Raw genomic sequence first — 10,613 nt, forward strand, 5'->3', positions numbered from 1 at the left:
GAGTTAGGTTTTATCAAGAAAGGGCGTAGTGCAACTAAGTCACAGTCCGCCTAGAAGCATTTGCGGTAGATGACAGAGGGGCCAGACTAATCATACTCCTGCTTGCTGATCCACATCTTCTGGAAGGTGGACAGTGAGGCCAGGATGGAGTCACATATCCACATGGAGAACTTGGGCTCAGGAGGAGCAATGATCTTGATCTTCATCGTGCTGGGTGCCTTGGCAGTGATCTCCTTCTGCATCCCCTTGGTACACGGTGGTGCTGCCAAAAGCACTGTGTTGGCCTACAGGTCTTTGCAGAAGTCCATGTCACACTTTGTGATGGAGTTGAAGGTAGTTTTGTGGATGCCACAGGATTCCATGCCCAGGAAGGAATGCTGGAAGAGCACCTTTGGGCAGTGGAATCTCTCCTTGCTGATGGTGATGACCACCTGTGGGACAGCTCATAGCTCTTCTTCAGGGAGCTGCTGAAGGCTGCCATGGCCAACTCCTTCTTGAAGTCCAGGGCAATGTAGAGTAGCTTCTCCTGTATGTCACACACAATTTCCCCTTCAACTGTGGTGGTGAAGCTGTAGCTGCTTGGTGAGGATCTTCGTGAGGTAGTCAGTCAGGTCCCAGCCAGAGCCAGGGCCAGGCGCATGATGTTGTGGGAGAGGGTATACCCCTCGTAGATGGGCACAGTATGGGTGACCCCATTGCTGGAGTCCATCACGATGCCAGTGGTATGGCAAGAGGCATACAGGGACAGCATGGCATGGATGGCCATGTACATGGCTGGGGTGTTGAAACTCTCAAACGTGATCTGGGTTATCTTCTTGTGGTTGGTCTTGGAGTTCAGAGAGGCCTCAGTCACCAGCATAGTGTGCTCCTCAGGAGCCAGATGCAGTTTGTCGTAGAAGGTGTGGTGCCAGATCTTCTCCATGTCATCTCAGTTGGTGATGATGCTGTGCTCAATGGGGTTCTTCTGGGTCAGAATGCCTCTCTTGCTCTGGGCCTCATCACCCACATAGGAGTCCTTCTGACTAATGCCCATGATCATGCCCTTGTGCCTGGGATGCCCCACGTTGGAGGGGAAGACAGCCTGGCAGGCATCCTTGCACTCTGCATTAGAAGCCTGCCTTGCACATGCCGGAGCCATTGTTGAGGAGGATCACAGTGATATCATCATCCATGGTGAGCTGCTGGCGGGTGTGGAAGGCCGGCAGACTGGACGGGTGGCAGAGCTACGAGGGTGAGGCTCTGTGCTTGTGGACAGAGGTGATATTCGCAGTCCATTAAATCTATTCTTCTTCCCAGTCTTGGGTGTATCTTTATCAGCAGCATCAAAATGGATTAATACATTAATAGCTTAACATGCTGAGAAAGTTTTCTCATTATAGCTTTGACAAAAATACCATTTTTTTTGCTTTAGCAATCAGTGTTACACCTGTCCCATTCCGAATGTGTTGCTTTCCCATTGTTAACTCATTTAAAATAACTTTATGGTCTTGTTGAGATAGAACATTTTTTTAAATAAAAATGAATATTCTACTTAAATACTTATATTTAGCTCAACTTTGTAGGAAATAAATATTTCAAGAATGGAATTAAAAAATAAGTATGTATACAATGACAGATATTTTATAAAATATATTTCTCTATTTCAGAGACTTAGCAAACATACTAAATCTAATTCTCTTTTGGAAACAAAATTTTTATTTCCAGATTATCTGGAAAAGCGAATTAATCAATAAGCTTCTTAGCGTATTACTGCATGTTTTGACAACACCTATATATTCATCATGGTGTAGCATGAGGGAATAGCACAATTAATACTCATAAACATGAAATGTGGAAATTTATGGTTTTGTGCTGAGAAGTGTCGTTTCTAATTGCAAATATAGCAGCTTTATTGACATTAAAATTAACAGGATTTTTAAGCAATCCACCGGTAGTTTCAGATAAGAGATTCACTTCTGCTTCTAGAACAAATGTATAAGTATACTTTTATTATTTTTTAATTTCAAATTTTATATTCTATATATTTGAAATATTCTTTAAAGTCTCACAAACAAGCAAGAATCAGAAAAGTACTTCATTGTGCCTTTTTATCATTTAAATCTTTTGGTCTTTTGTATTTTCAAGCTGGACCAACAACTAATTATACTAACTGCTCATTCTATTTTTTTTCTAAGCTTATCTATCAATCTGAAATTCTCTTTTTGACACTCAAAATATTATTATGACATTTTTATTTTAAAGGAAGATAATTATGTCTGCATATGTTTAAAACTGGGTCCTCAGATTATTGTTTCTGAAATGTGGCTGCTGTCCTTTAAAATCTCTTAGTATGTTACAAGCATGTGAGATTAAAAAAGACTTTGCATAAAGGAGTAATGAAAACTAGCCTTTAAAAAGATAATATGCAAGTTTCCAATAAATATTTCACTTTTTAAGGTATTGCTTATACTTAGTAAAATACTTTTTCTCCTGTCATTCTGTGGTTATAAGTTATTGCCAAGAGATTTATGATATTTGGCCCTTTATATATATTTTATTGCACTTTATGTTCTGGGGTACATGTGAAGAACATGCAGGATTGTTGCATAGGTACATACATGGAAATGTGGTTTGCTGCCTTCATCCCCATCACCTATATCTGGCCTTTCTTTCCATGTATTCCTCCCCAACTCCCTATCCTCCACCGCCCCTCTCCTAGTCCCCTCCAAGAGACCTCAGTGTGTGATGCTCCCATCCCTGTGTCCATGTGTTTTTATTGTTCAACACCTGCCTATGAGTGAGAACATATGGCGTTTGATTTTCTGTTCTTGTGTCAGTTCGCTGAGAATGAGGGTTACCAGGTTCATCCACGTCCCTACAAAGGACATGAACTCATCGTTTTTTATGGCTGCATAGATTCCATGGAGTATATGTGCCACATTTTCCCTGTCTAGTCTATCATTGAGGGACATATGGGTTGGTTTCAAGTCTTTGCTATTGTAAACAGTGTTGCAATGAACATACGTGTGCATGTGTCCTTATAATAGAACAATTTAAAATCCTTTGGATGTATACCCAGCAATGGAATTGTTGGGTCAAATGGAATTTCTATTTCTAGGTCCTTGAGGAATCGCCACACTGTCTTCCACGATGGTTGAACTAATTTACACTCTCACCAACAGTGTAAAGTGTTGCTATTTCTGCACATCCTCTCCAGTATCTGTTGTCTCTAGATTTTTTAATGATCGCCATTCTAATTGGCATGAGATGGTATCTCAATGTAATTTTGATTTGCATTTCTCTAATGACCAGTGAGCATGAGCATTTTTTCATATGTTTGTTGGTCTCATATATGTCTTCTTCTGAAAAGGGTCTGTTCATATCCTTTGCCCACTTTTGAATTTTTTTTTTTTCTTGTAAATCTGTTTTAGTTCTTTGTAGATTCTGGATATTAGCCCTTTGTCAGATGGGGAGATTGCAAAAACTTTTTCCCATTCTGGTGGTTGCCAGTTCACTCTAATGATTGTTTCTTTTGCTGTACAGAAGCTCTGGACTTTAATGAGATCCCATTTGTCTATTTTGGCTTCAGTTGCCAATGCTTTTTGTGTTTTAGTCATGAAGACCTTGCCTATACCTATGTTCTGAATGGTTTTGCCTAGGTTTTCTTCTAGGGTTTTTATGGTGTTAGGTCTTAGGTTTAAGTCTTTAATCCTTCTGGAGTTAATTTTAGTGTAAGTTGTCAGGAAGTGGTCCAGTTTCTGCTTTCTGCACATGGCTAGCCAGTTTTCCCAACACCATTTATTAAACAGGGAATCCTTTTTCCCATTGCTTGTTTTTTTCAGGTTTATCAAAGATCAGATGGTGGTAGATGTATGGCATTGCCTCTGAGGCCTCTGTTCTGTTCTGTTGGTCTATATCTCTGTTTTGGTATGAGTACCATGCTGTTTTGATTACTGTAACCTTGTAGTATAGTTTGACATCAGGTAGCATGATGCCTCCAGTTTTGTTCTTTTTGCTTAGGACCGTTTTGGCTATGTGGGCTCTCTTTTGGTTTCATATGAAGTTTCAGGTGGTTTTATCCAGTTCTGTGAAGAAGGTCATTGATAGTTTGATGGATAGCATTGAATCTATAAATTACTTTGGAAAGTATGGCCATTTTCACGATATTGATTCTTCCTAATCATGAGCATGGAATGTTTCTCCATCTGTTTGTGTCCTCTCTTATTTCATTGAGCAGTGGTTTGTAGTTCTCCTCGAAGAAGTCCTTTACATCCTTTGTTAGTTGCATTCCTAGATATTTTATTCTCTTTGTAGCAATTGTGAATGGCAGTGGTTCTTGATTTGGCTCTCTTTAAGTCTGTTATTGGTGTATAGGAATGCTTGTGATTTTTGCACAGTGATTTTATATCCTGAGATTTTGCTGAAGTAACTTATCTGTTTAAGGAGATTTTGGGCTGAGACAATAGGGTCTTCTAAATATACAATCACGTCATCTGCAAATAGAGACAATTTGACTTCCTCCTTTTCTAATTGAATTTATTTCTTATTCTTGCCTGATTGCTCTGGCTAGAACTTCCAGTGCTATGTTGAATAGGAGTGGTGAGAGAGGGCATCCTTGTCTAGTGCCAGATTTCAAAGGGAATGCTTCCAGTTTTTGCCCATTCAGTATGATATTGGCTGTGGGTTTTTCATAAATTGCTTTTATTATTTTGAAATAAATTCCATCTATATCTACTTTATTGAGAGTTCTTAGCATAAAGGACTTTTGATTTTTTTTTCTTTTTTTTTATTGCATTTTAGGTTTTGGGGTACATGTGAAGAACATGCAAGATTGTTGCATAGGTACACATGTGGCAGTGTGATTTGCTGCCTTCCTCCTCTTCACCTATATCTGGCTTTTCTCCCCATGCTATCTCTCCCCATCTCCCCATCCCCTGCTGTCCCTCCCCTATTCCCCCCCAGACCCCAGTGTGTAGTGCTCCCCTCCCTGTGTCCATGTATTCTCATTGTTCAACACTTGCCTATGAGTGAGAACATGCAGTATTTCATTTTCTCTTCTTGTGTCAGTTTGCTAAGAATGATGGTCTCCAGGTTCATCCATGTCCCTACAAAGGACATGAACTCATCATTTTTGATGGCTGCATAATAATCCATGGTGTATATGTGCCACATTTTCCCTGTCCAGTCTATCATCGATGGGCATTTGGGTTGATTCCCGGTCTTTGCTATTGTAAACTGTGCTGCAATGAACATTTGTGTGCATGTGTCCTTATAGTAGAACGATTTATAATCCTTTGGATGTATACCCAGTAATGGTTTTTCTGAGTCAAATGGAATTTCTATTTCTAGGCCCTTGAGGAATTGCCACACTGTCTTTTACAATGGCTGAACTAATTTACACTCCCACCAACAGTGTAAAAGTGTTCCTATTTCTCCACATCCTCTCCATCATCTATTGTCTCCAGATTTTTTAATGGTCGCGATTCTGTCATGAGATGGTATCTCAATGTAGTTTTGATTTGCCTTTCTCTAATGACCAGTGATGATCAGCATTTTTTCATTTGTTTGTTGGCCTCATGTATGTCTTCTTTTGTAAAGTGTCTGTTCATATCCTTCACCTACTTTTGAATGGGCTTGTTTGTTTTTTTCTTGTAAATCTGTTTTAGTTCTTTGTAGATTCTGCATATAAGTTCTTTATCAGATGGGTAGATTGCAAAATCTTTTTCCCATTCTTTTGGTTGTTCACTCTAATGACTGTTTCTTTTGCTGTGCGGAAGCTGTGGAGTTTGATTAGGTCCCATTTGTCTATTTTGGCTTTTGTTGCCAATGCTCTTGGTGTTTTGGTCATGAAGTCCTTGCCTACTCCTATGTCCTAAATGGTTTTGCCTAGATTTTCTTATAGGGTTTTTATGGTGTTAGGTCTTATGTTTAAGTCGTTAATCCACCTGGAGTTAATTTTAGTTAAAGCCTTCTCTGCATCTATTGAGATAATCCTGTGGTTTTTATCTTTGGTTCTGTTTATGTGGTGAATTACTTTTATAGACTTGCGTATGTTGAACCAGCCTTGCATCTCTGGGATGAAGCCTACTTCATTATGATGGATAAGCTTTTTGATGTGCTTTTGGCAATCGGTTTGCCAGTATTTTATTGAAGATTTTTGAATCTATGTTCATCGTGGATATTGACCTAAAGTTTTCTTATCTTGTTGAGTCTCTGTGTGGTTTTGGTATCAGATTGATGTTGGTCTCATAAAATGATTTGGGGAGGATTCCCTCTTTTTGGATTGTTTGAAAGAGTTTCAGAAGGAGTGGTACCAGCTCCTCTTTGTATGTCTGGTAGCATTCAGCTGTACACCCATCTGGATCTGGGCTTTTTTTTGGTTGGTAAGGTATTAATTCCTGCCTCAACATTAGCCCTTGTTATTGGTCTATTCAGACTTTTAACTTCTTCCTTATTTAGGCTTGGGAGGGTGCAAGTGTCCAGGAATTTATTCATTTCTTCCAGATTTACTGGTTTATGTGCATAGCGTTGTTTGTAGTAATCTCTGATGGTGGTTTGTATTTCTGTGGAGTCTGTGGTTATATCTCCTTTATTGTTTATTATTCAATCTATTTGATTCTTCTTTCTTTTCTTTTTCATTAATCTAGCTAGTGGTCTATTTTGATGATCTTTACAAAAAAACAGCTCCTGGATTTACTGATTTTTTTAAAGGGTTTTTGTGTCTCTCTATCTCCTTCAGTTCTGCTCTGATCTTAGTTATTTCTTGTGTTCTGCTATCTTTTGAGGTTTTAAAAATCTTGCTTCTGAAGCTCTTTCAATTTTGATGATAGTGTGTTGATTTTAGATCTTTCCTTTCTTCTCATGTGGGAATTTATTGCTATATATTTTCCTCTAGACACTGCTTTAAATGTGTCTCAGAGATTCTGGTACGTTGTGCCTTCATTCTTTTTGGTTTCAAAGAACATCTTTATTTCTGCCTTAATTTCATTGTTTATCCAGTCAACATTCAAGAGTCAGTTGTTCAGTTTTCATGAAGTGGTGTGGTTCTGAGTTAGTTTCTTAATTCTGAGTTCTAATTTGCTTGCACTGCAGTCTGAGAGACTGTTTGCTATAATTTCCATCCTTTTGCATTTGCTGAGGAGTGATTTACTTCTGATTATGTGGTTAATTTTAGGGTAGGTATGACATGGTGCTGAGAAGAATATGTGTTCTGTGGATTTTGGGTGGAGAGTTCTGTAAATCTCTGTTAGGTTTGCTTGGTCCAGGTCTGTGTTCAAGTCCTGGATATTTTTTTAATTTCTGTCTCATTTATCTGTTTGATATTGAGAGTGGAATATTAAAGTCTCCACTATTATTGTGTGGGAGTCTAAGTCTCTTTGTAAGTCATTAAGAACTTGCTTTATGTAACTGGATGCTTCTGTATTGGGTGCATATATATTTAGAATCTTTAGCTCTTCTTCTTGTATTGACCCTTTTACTGTTATGTAATGCCCTTCTTTGTCTCTTTTGTTCTTTGCTGGTTTAAAGTCTATTTTATCAGAGATGAGAATTGCAGCTTCTGCTTTTCTTTGCTCTCCATTTGCTCAGTAAATCTTCCTCCATCCCTTTATTTTGAGTCTTTGTGTATCCTTGCATGTGAGATTGGTTTCCTGGATTCAGCACACTGATGTGTTTTGACTTTTTATCCAATTTGCCCGTTTATGTCTTTTGATTGCAGCATTTAGTCGATTTACATTTAGGGTTAATATTGTTATGTGTGAATTTGATACGCAGTTTTGATGCTAGCTGGTTGTTTTACCCATTTGTTGATGCGGTTTCTTCATTGTGTTGATGCTTTTTATAATTTGGTATGTTTTTGGAGTGGTTGGTACTGGTTGTTCCTTTCTATGTTCTAGTTCTTCTTTCAGGAGCCCTTGTAAAGCAGGTCTGGTGGTGATGAAATCTCTGAGCAATTGCTTTTTGATGAAAAATTTTATTTGTCCTTTGCTTGTGAAGCTTAGTTTGGCTTGATATGAAATTCTGGGTTGAAAATTCTTTTCTTTAACGATGTTGAATAGTGGCCCCCACTCTCTTCTGGCTTATAGGGTTTCTGCTGAGAGATCTGCTGTGAGTCTGATGGGCTTCTATTTGTGGATAACCTGACCTTTCTCTCTGGCTGCACTTTTTCCTTCATTTCAACCCTGGTGAATCTGACGATTATATGCCTTGGGTTGCTCTTCTTGAGGAATATCTTTTTGGTGGTCTCTGTATTTCCTGGACTTGAATGTTGTCCTGCCTTGCTAGGTTGGGGAATTTCTTCTGGATAATATCCTGAAGAGTGTTTTCTATCTTGGAATCATTCTCTCTGTCACATCCAGTTATACCTATCAAATGTAGATTAGGTCTTTTCACATAATCCCACATTTCTTTGAGGCTTTGTTCATTTCTTTTTACCCTTTTTTCTCTAATCTTGCTTTCTCATTTTTTCATTGAGTTGATCTTCAATGTTTGATATCCTTTCTTCTGCTTTTTCAATTTGGCTATTGAAACTTCTGTATGCTTTGTGAAGTTCTCATATTGTGCTTTTCAGTTCCATCAATTCATTTATATTCCTCTCTAAGCTGTTTATTCTCATTATCATTTCTTCAAACTTTTTCAAGGTTCGTAGTTTCTTTGCATTGGGTTAGAACATGATCTTTTAGCTCACAGAAGTTTGTTATCATCCACCTTCTGAAGCCTGTTTCTGACAAATCATCAGACTCATTCTCCATCCAGCTTTGTTCCCTTGCTGGTGAGGAGTTCTGATCCCTTGTAGGAGGAGAGGCATTCTGGTTTGGGTGTTTTCATCCTTTTTGCACTGGTTTCTTCCCATCTTTGTTGATTTATCTACCTGTGGTATTTTTGGTTTTTGACTTTCAGATGAGATCTCTGAGTGGATGTCCTTTTTGTTGCTGATGAAGTTATTTCTGTCTGTTTCTTAGCTTTCTTTCTAACAATCAGGCCCCCCTGCTGTAGGACTGCTGGAGGTCCACTCCAGCTCCTGCTTGCCTGGAGATTACCTGCAGCTGCTGCAGACAGTAAGGGTTGCTGCCAGTTTCTTCTTCTGTTATCTTTGTCCCAGAAAAATACCCGCCAGTTGTCAGCCTGTGCTGTCCTTTATTAGGGGTCTCTTTGGTTATATAGGGGTTGGGAAGCTGCTTAAGAAGACAGTCTGTCCCTTATAGGAGCTTAGGTGCTGAGCTGTGAGCTCTGTTGCTCTGTTTGGAGCTGCTGGGCAGCTACATTTAAGTCTGCTGCAGTGGAACTCTTAACTGCCCTTTTTTCCCCAGGTTCTCTGTCCTAGGAAGGTAGGGCTTTATTTATAAGTTTCTGTCATTCTGTTGACCTTTTTCAGAGCTGCCCTGCCCAGCGGGGAGGTAGCCTAGTCACAGTCTGCCAGCAGAGGCATTGCTGGGCTGCCATGGGATCTGGCCAGCTACTGTGTGAACTTCCTTGCAGTATTGTTTATAGGGGTATAGTTAGAACTGCCTCAGTAATGGTGGTCTGCCTCCGTAATGGCAGACTGTCTCTTTAATGGTGGGTTGCTTTGGTAATGACAGATTGCCTCAGTAATGGTGGACTCCCTCAGTAATGGTGGACTGCCTCAGTAATGGTGGACTCCCTCAGTAATGGTGGACTGCCTTGGTAATGGTGGACTCCCTCAGTAATGGTGGACTGCCTTGGTAATGGTGGACTCCCTCAATAATAGCTGACTGACTCAGTAATGGTGGACTCCCTCAGTAATGGTGGATACGCTTCCCCTCACAGAGCTGGACTGTCCCAGGTCCAGCTGTGTTTGCTGTGAAACTCTCAATCCAAAGTGTTTCAGACTGCTGATCTTTGTAGTGGTGGGACCAGCTGAGCCAGATTACCTGGCTCCCTGTTTTAGCCCCCTTTTTTTCAGTTGAATGGGCAACTCTGTCTCCCAGGCTTCCAGTTACCAGTTGAAACAGCATCCTGATTTGTGTAAGTTTTTGTGTGGAGACTGGCTGTGCTGCGCTGGAGACTCATGGTGCTTTTCTGCCTGGGAATCTCCTGGTCTGTGGGCAGTATAAATTCATTTGGAAACATGGTGATCATTTACCCTCTGCATTTTTGCTGGGAACTGCAATCTAGAGCTGTTCCTCTTCAGCCATCTTTGATCCTCCCTGATAAGAGGACTGCTATACAGAGTAAGCTATGTCAAATCTCAGTGTGGACCCCAGTAACTTGTGCTACTGCATACCCTGAACAACTCTATAAGGCTAATAACCTGATACAGTTTAGGACTATCTCAGATCATCACTGTGTCTCTAATACTTTCACTCCTCACTCTTGTCCTTAATATTTTAGTTAGAACCTTATCTTTTCAGGTAGATGTCCTGTAATCATTTAATTTAGAGTAGATCCCTTATATTCTCTCTCATAGGAATTTTTAATCTTTCATTATACTAATTACATAATATCATTAATTTTTTTTTTCATATTAGTCTACACCAGGACAGGCATGATAACTTTTTATTCACTATAGTGTGTTCCATGCCTAGCATAGTGCCTGGCACACTAACAGCTCAATAAGGACTGCATTTGGGAAATAAACAAATGTTAAATAGGCAAATGTGCTATCTTAATAACTG

The 10,613-nt window shown here is 39.6% G+C and overlaps 1 pseudogene; it reads right to left on the minus strand.

Annotated features, from left to right (window-relative positions):
• Positions 1 to 284: 284 nt before the first annotated feature.
• Positions 285 to 1,172, minus strand: LOC100401454 (actin, cytoplasmic 1 pseudogene; annotated as a pseudogene).
• Positions 1,173 to 10,613: the final 9,441 nt, after the last annotated feature.

Source organism: Callithrix jacchus, chromosome 2, assembly GCF_049354715.1.
Source record: "Callithrix jacchus isolate 240 chromosome 2, calJac240_pri, whole genome shotgun sequence".
NCBI lineage: Eukaryota > Metazoa > Chordata > Mammalia > Primates > Cebidae > Callithrix > Callithrix jacchus.